Source organism: Cupressus sempervirens, chromosome 4 (assembly GCF_028749045.1).
Source record: "Cupressus sempervirens isolate cs-2001-9-10 chromosome 4, ASM2874904v1, whole genome shotgun sequence".
In the NCBI taxonomy this organism is placed as follows: Eukaryota; Viridiplantae; Streptophyta; class Pinopsida; order Cupressales; family Cupressaceae; genus Cupressus; species Cupressus sempervirens.
Window position 1 is genome coordinate 913,803,975 of NC_143121.1, and position 8,038 is coordinate 913,812,012.

Consider the following 8,038-nt stretch of genomic DNA (forward strand, 5'->3'; position numbering starts at 1 on the left):
ATTAATGTCCACAACTTGAGCCGTTCAAAGGTGTGACTCGTCGTGCCAATCAAAAAATATGATATAATAATAATAATAATAACATACTGATTTACTGAAATTACAGCGGATGTGGAGATTTTTTTAACAATAAATAATTCTTTGGAAAAGTTTAATCTACACCTAACTACTTGCATGTACAAAAACATGTAGACAGAAAGGGAAAAGAGATTGGTTACACAAGTTCTAACATTTTAATATTGTTCCACATCTCATTGAATCTTGTGTTATTCTATTCTTATAAAAGAATTCCAGATTTCGAAATAGTTCATATGAGATTCAAAGCTTTGACACCCTCTTTGCCTCTTTAATGTATTTTGGCATTTTTTAATACAAAATTTACATTGATTGTTTGAATGTTTCATTGTGAAATTCTAATAGTCAAGACGATTTGTATATAAATATTTTTGTTTATAAAGAATATACAATATTAGGAGGTAGTTGAAGAGAATAAAAATACAATTTTCAAAGATAATTAAATCTATATAATTAAAGAGACTATCAAATTCATATAATAGAATAATATTTTAATTAGATCAATTTTAATGACAATTAAATCTATATAACTAAATAGACATTATTGAATTCATACAATATAACATAACTTTAATTAGAATATTTTATAGAAGTTGAGATTGGTGTTGTTTTGAATATGTTAACTTAATGTTATTTTAAATCTGTTTAAAGTGGCCTAGAATTTCTAATAATCGATGCATGGTCATTAAATTCTAAGATCTTGCAATTGTGAAAACTAAAAGGTAATCTACAAACATATGAAGAGTAAAGCCTTCTAGAGCACCAATTTCCTAAAAATTAATTGTAGAAAATATAATAGAACACCTAGCCTTCCAAATATTTATAAAAATTACCTGTTTAGTAGAATTGACGACTGCATTATTGTGCAAACCAAAACCAATAACAACTTTTTTTTGCTACTTATAATAAAATAGAAGGAAAGTTTTGAAACAACATTCCTTCGTTTCTTGACAAAAGATAAAACCCAAAAGATTTTTTTCACATTTTCTATTTGTAAGCAAAGAGTTGATTAGTGTTCTTTTATGCCAAAAATCTCCACACATAAGTTGCCTCACAATCACCCCCACTTAAGGATTAAGTGCTCACTTATATATACAAAATATACTATAACTGTAATCCAATGGGAGGCGGAAGCAATACCCATGAACATGTCATCCCATGTTAAAGCCATGTATGTGTCTCCTAGTCAATAATCTTGAGATCATATATCCTAAATGTTTGGACTTATCAACATAATTTCTCAAGATCTTACTCCCCACCTTTTTTAAGGCCTAAGGTCATTGTCTTGCCAAAGTGAAAGTATAACCATCACCCACAACATTTTTCAACATACATACTCATCCTCCATGCCTCTACAATTACTTTGATTCTCTATGCTTGCACTCTTTAACACAATCTCCTAAGATCTTTGCTTCTCGATATTTTAAGTCATAATGTTGTTCTTTTCACAAATCAAGTAACATAACCATAACCCTTATCCTTTTTCATTATTTTCCATACAACTACCATGTTTCAATAACTGTCAACAATTTTTGTGGTTGGAAGTTGCAAAAAATGTTGCATTATCCTCAAACACTCTTCAAACAACATAAGGTTGATCAATGAAAAATTAATTCATCAAGCATATAGCAATAAAGATAAGACCATTGATTCCCTACTTCCTAATTATGGTGTTTATAATGAATCCAAGAAAATAGTTATTACTATAGTTCTTTAAATTTAAAATTGAGTTAATTAAAACTTAGAATACAAGTGTTGGACTAAAGAAGCATTAGATTCCTAAGGAGGCATGATTCCATGTATGTTATTTCAAAAGAACCCACACATATGGTTTTTGATAAGGATCATAAAACTATTTTAGAGAAATTTGCTACTTTTAGACATGGACTTTTGATTTCCATCTTGTAGGATTTCCAAGCATGTATGACTAATGTTAGAATATATCCCTTGACCTCACATTTAAATAGGCCTTTTTAATAATGAAATAGCTTCACAATTAGGTTGGTTAATATGGTGTACACTTAATAACAAAAAATTCACAAACTTATGTTCATTCAAGATCATGCATTGATGTATATCTCTTTAAAATTCTACTATAGACTATTTGATTAGTGAGACCTAGATTCTAAATAGAATAAATACATGTGCATGAATAAATTTGATGCATTATTCTTAGTAAGAAGGGAAGTCGCCTAATTAGATAGTTTTCAATTTGGAAGCCATACTGTCCTCGGTATAATCTACATCATAATTGATTGGAAAAATGATCACAATCTACTAGACATGTCTTGTTGTTCTACATATGCTTTGGAGTATTTTCATGGGTTTATGCAAAAAGTTAAGGTGATTTAAAACATCTTATCTAAATGGTAGTGACAATGGTTGACCAACTTCTAGCAATAATGGCAATTGGTCTAGCTCTTTCAAATAGTGAGCTCTCCAAGGTGGCTTTGGTGACATTATCTTCTCTAGAGGATAAAGATGAAGAGGAGGCTACTATTGATCAGAGGCGGGGTCTCCCCGATGTCACTCTTGACCCTGATGATATATGAGTGAAGCTCGGTGACATAATTCTCCTCTACTACCTATTTGTGGTTTGTTGGTAAATAGATTTTGTTCTTTTGATTATACCCTTGAATACCCAAGCTTGGAACAATATCTAATTACAAACATCTGAAAAGCCTCTTATGGATAAATAGGCTTTTCTCTGAATTGATAGGTACAACTCCCTATGATAGTTTTTTAGTGAATTATGTTTTATTCCTAAAGCTAATTCGGGGTATGTTCTTGACCAGAGAATAGAAGAGGTAAGACCAAGTCAGACCTAAATAAAATCTAACTCAGGCAAATGAAGATTTCTAAAGATTTGATTAAGTTCATGAACCCACACCTACTATACATTCACGAGGCTTAACAGCACTCCCGCCAACATTCAACTTAGATAATTTGAATCTAAACTACAATTAGTTAAGGGAAAACACTTAAAGAGATTTCTCTTCGAACAAACAATAATAATTCTTATCACATTTGTTCACTGTCTCGAAACAGGGGAGTGACACTATGTTCTTTCCTTGCTTCAATTCAGATAAAAGAGAAAACACAAACTAGAAATGACAAAAATGGAACATGAAATAATTGACACAAAATACCATTAATTGTCTTTGCAACATCAAGTATCTCACACCAAAAATTTACTGACCTTTCATTAATCTTTCAATCTCATACTTATACAATTTCAAGATGACTGTTACAATGGAAGCTCAATCCGTTCATCTTCTCAAAAGTGACAAATGGAAAGGAACCAATTTGTCGTATTACAAAATTACATAATAAAACAGAAAAAGGAGGCAGAATGTGAATCACTTTGACTTCTTCCGCTTTTTTGCTTTTGCTCTATAGGCTTCGGCAACAACTATGATTAGAATAAGCTCTTCATGCCTAGGCACATGGATATTGGTATACCTCAAGAGCCATTTAGAATGCTCTCTATCCAACTCCTTTACAACATTCAATTGATTTGGTAGTTCCTCTTTGGCCACGTGTATACATCCACTAAGTGCTTGTAGTTCAGTGATCATGTCTTGACTATGGAAGTTCATATCTAACAAACTATCCAGAAATCTGGAAAAGTTCTCCTTCATCACATTGACTCCAATAAGTGCCTTTCCTTGGCCACTATTTTGTGAGTCTGTATGTAATCCCCTCATAAGTTCAAATCCTCTATCCTATGTTTTCTTCACCTTATCCTCTGTTTCTCTAAGACCTTTTTCTGCAAACTAGATCATCTCAGTCGTAAACCACATGCATTGAAGCCACTTGAATAGAGGGTCATCTCCCTTTGGTAAGATTTTCTCTTCCACCGCTTCCTTGGCCTTCATTTGGATGATCATCTTCAAGAGGGAGATGCAATCATCACATTTCACCCTTTCTCCAGCCAGAGTATTGCTATTTGACATAATGTTATCTTTTTCTATTTCCAATCTTAAGATAACATTACCAATCTGCTCCACAATTATGGCTCCTTCTGATTTGAGCTTCTCGATCCATTCTTTACCGATCTGGCAATAATGCCTATCTTCTTGGAGTTGAGAAATGAGGGCCTGAACTCAGCAGCAGTAGTCATTAATACTCTAGAGATGGCTACTAACGAAGTGACTAGCTATCTAATGAACTTATTTAATTCTTCTATTTTGGCTTTCATCTTGGTCTTCGACAACTTAAGACTCTCTAGTTTCCCTTCAATCACCTCATTGGTTGACTTCCATAAGCCAACTTTGGTATCATGCCTTGCTTCACCAAGGTCCACAGAATGCAAAGTAAAATCTTCGGCCATCATGTCCTCAATCTGTCCTCCCTTGTTGGGCTTGGCAATCTCCATTATTAGGTGACTTGTTTCTAGATCTTTCCCGAGGATGGACAAGGTCTTCTGCTTCTTAACTCTAGTCAATGCAAATCCAGAACATATAGCAAGAGATATGGTATCTTTGGCAGAAATGCTCTCATCCTTCTTTTTTCTCTTTCTCTCTAGAGTATCCTCCAACTAGGAGTCAATACCTATCACCTTGGAGGCTATCCCGAGTGATTCTATGTTGAACATCTTCCTCTTAGCTAGGGTAACTATCACAGCAATCGAAGAAAAAGGATTCTTTAGATATTGGAAGATGAGCTTAGAGGAGCTCTGACCTTTTTCCATTTCTGGAGTCTTCTTCACAGCTTCATTTGACTTAGTGGACTCACTACTGCTGCTTTTTCCATCTCCTAAGTCTACTATCTGTATTGAAGACCCACTTGGTTGCAGAAGTGTAGCACTTGCTGACGAAACATGGCTATGATGAGGAGAGGGAATTGGAGTAGTGTGGGGAGAAGGAATTGGGCAAACATGAGGTAATGGAACTGGTGTGACATAGGGGGATGGAACTAAGGCAGTCGTGCTATCCTTTGGTTCCTCTGTCTTCTTTTCCTTAGCACTAGTCTGGGTTCCTATGACTGGGAGGGAACTATCATGACAGGTCTCAGCTATAGGGACATTCTTGTATGGAGGTTGATCCCCTCCTCCTGAAGGTTGATCTGGCCATTGAGTGGAAGCTATGATCACACTTGGTGTAGCACTCTCAGATGAAGTAGGCATTGCAGCGACTGGAGAAGCTTGAGTGGCTGCACCTTTACTCTAGCTCCTCTTGGTTGTCCACTCAACCCATTTCCCTGTTCTCTTGATGATCATAGCCATCATGATATCAAGATTCTCTTCCACACCTACATATTGCTCGAAACTGATAGGAATCCCCCTTAATTTAGTCAAATATGTATTGTTATACATATTTTGACCATCATCCTCCAAGCCTTCTACATCAAAGTCGATACCATATGTTTTGATTTGCTCCATTGTAAGCTTAGCAAAAGCACGATCTCTACTTTCGAGCTCATCTCTACAGTCCACCCAATAATCTTCGACGGTGGTAATGTGTTTGATCACACTACCAATCTACAACACCTCTCTCACCTATCCATTTGGATCGAACATAGGTCTCACAACCTCATACTCCTCCAACTTGTACTTGATGCAGAGCCACACCTTGGAATACTCAGGAGGAATCAGACACTCAACTGAGTTGCTTCAAGGGGCACGTACAACATCTAGGATCGAATTAAAACCAAACTCCAGAGTGGACTCACTAAGATAACAATTACATTCCATTCTCCATCTTCAATCACCCCCAAAATATTTTTTCCATAAATAATGTATTTTGTCAACTACAAACAATGGTGTGGTTCTGCCATGATCTTGAGACTCGTCCCAGAGAACTAAAGAAGTTCTAAGAAATCAACGACTCCCTCTACAAAACCTTACCAGCACTAAACTCTCATTTTCAACTGCATGTCGGGCATCACAAGCCAATTCTCTCCCTTGTGCCAGCGTCTACGAGGAGACTATCATTACTTCTACTGATCGGGCTCCTTCCGCTCTCATTAATTACCAAATACCATGCATGATAGTTTGTTGTCATCAGGTCTCTATCAAAGTGGATGACCCCATTCTTCCTCCATGTCTATTGACCTCCACATAGAAAACAAACTTATTTACCTTCGTCCTTTGTAAGATTTAGAACATTCCAATGGTATCAGGTTCCAAATCATAGAGAGAAAATGAAACAAACCGAAAATCTAGATCAAATCAATCAACAAAAAACTTTCTCTCATTCTCATAAATCTGATTCCCTTCCAAAATCAACCTTCAGCTAAAAAAGAAATAAAGTAAATTCATTTCGCACTGAAAAAACTGAACCATGCACCAAGAGAATAAGGAAAAAAAACATTCTATTCTCCTCTCAAAATTCGATTCAAAATCTGAAAAAAACTCAGAACACTAACTCCCAAGAAATGGCAATCTTCTCTATATTCACTGATATTCCGTCCCTCTTACATAAAAGCTCCTTCTCTTCTTAAAAATTGATTCCTCCCCACATTTAAAAAAATACCCTTTTAAAGAAAAAATCGACTTTCCTCTTGACAGAAGGACTATGAAACGATTTCTTTTTATTCCATAGCCGTTTTCTAAATCATGCATATTCCAAAAAACTACCTACTACCTATGATTGGATTCTAAAAATCATTAAACACTCAAAACTATGATTTAAAAGCAACTACTCTAATTGAAGAAATCGACACACCTTGTCCTAGGTATGCCACCGAATTGCTACTCCAGGTATGCCACCACATGTAGGACGTTATTAAAATTAAAACAGCATAAAACATATCACTAGCTTCCTATTACATTTGTCAATCTGCTACTGCAGCATACTCCCCTGTAGAAAGAATCTCAAGTCCACTTGAGATGAGATCTTGAACTGATGAACCATGTTTGCTAATTTGTTTCTCATCCATCCAAATAGCCTCTGTCACTAGTTTGTTCTTCCATTTGACTAAGTACTGAGTGTATTGTCGTCTGCGAGTCTTCTTTATTTTTGTATCTAGGATTTTCTCCAATTGAGGTGGTGCTGGTTTAGGTACTTGTTGCAGATCTTCTGTTATTGAATCTTCATGTACGACTTGTGTTTCAGAACCTTTGTATCGTGTGAGATCACAAACATTGAATATGGGTGAAATACCAATGTTTGTAGGTAGCTAAATTTTGTATGCATTATGTCCATATTTTTCCAAAATTTGACAAGGACCAACCTTCTTAGGTAGTAACTTTGTATTCTTCGTTTGGGGTAACCTTTCTTTCTTCAGATATGCCCATACTAAATCACCAACCTTGAACTGTACTTCTCTTCTTTTCTGATCAGGAACTTCTTTGTACTTTTGATTTGAATTCTGTAGCTGCAACTTGACTTGATCTTGGACCTCTTTAATAGCTTCAGCAAATTCTCCAGCATGTGAACTACTTGGAAAAGTATTTGGAAGTTCCCTCAACTTGAGAATTCCTCTTTGATGTGTACCATACACAATCTGAAATGGAGATTTCCCTGTACTTCTATTCACTGTATCATTGTATGAGAATTCAACTTGAACAAGTACGAAATCCCACTTTTCTCCATGTTGTTTTGTAAGGCATCTTAATAGATTTCCTAAAGATCTGTTGACAACTTCTGTTTGACCATCGGTCTGTGGATGATGTGCAGATGAAAATGATAAATTTGTGCCAAGTTTCTTCCAAAGAGTCCTCCAAAAATGACCCACAAATCTGCCATCTCTGTCTGAAACAATATTCAGTGGTAGTCCATGAATTCGCACTATCTCCTTGAAAAATAAATCTGCAATGTATGATGCATCTTTGGTGGATTTACATGGTAAGAAATGTGACATTTTACTGAACCTGTCCACAACAACAAAAATGCTATCATACCCCTTCTGAGTTCTTGGTAATCCCATAACAAAATCCATACTAATACTTTCCCATGGTCTTGAAGGAATAGGCAGGGGCTGATATAATCCTGCATTGGTACTTTTACCTTTACTTTTC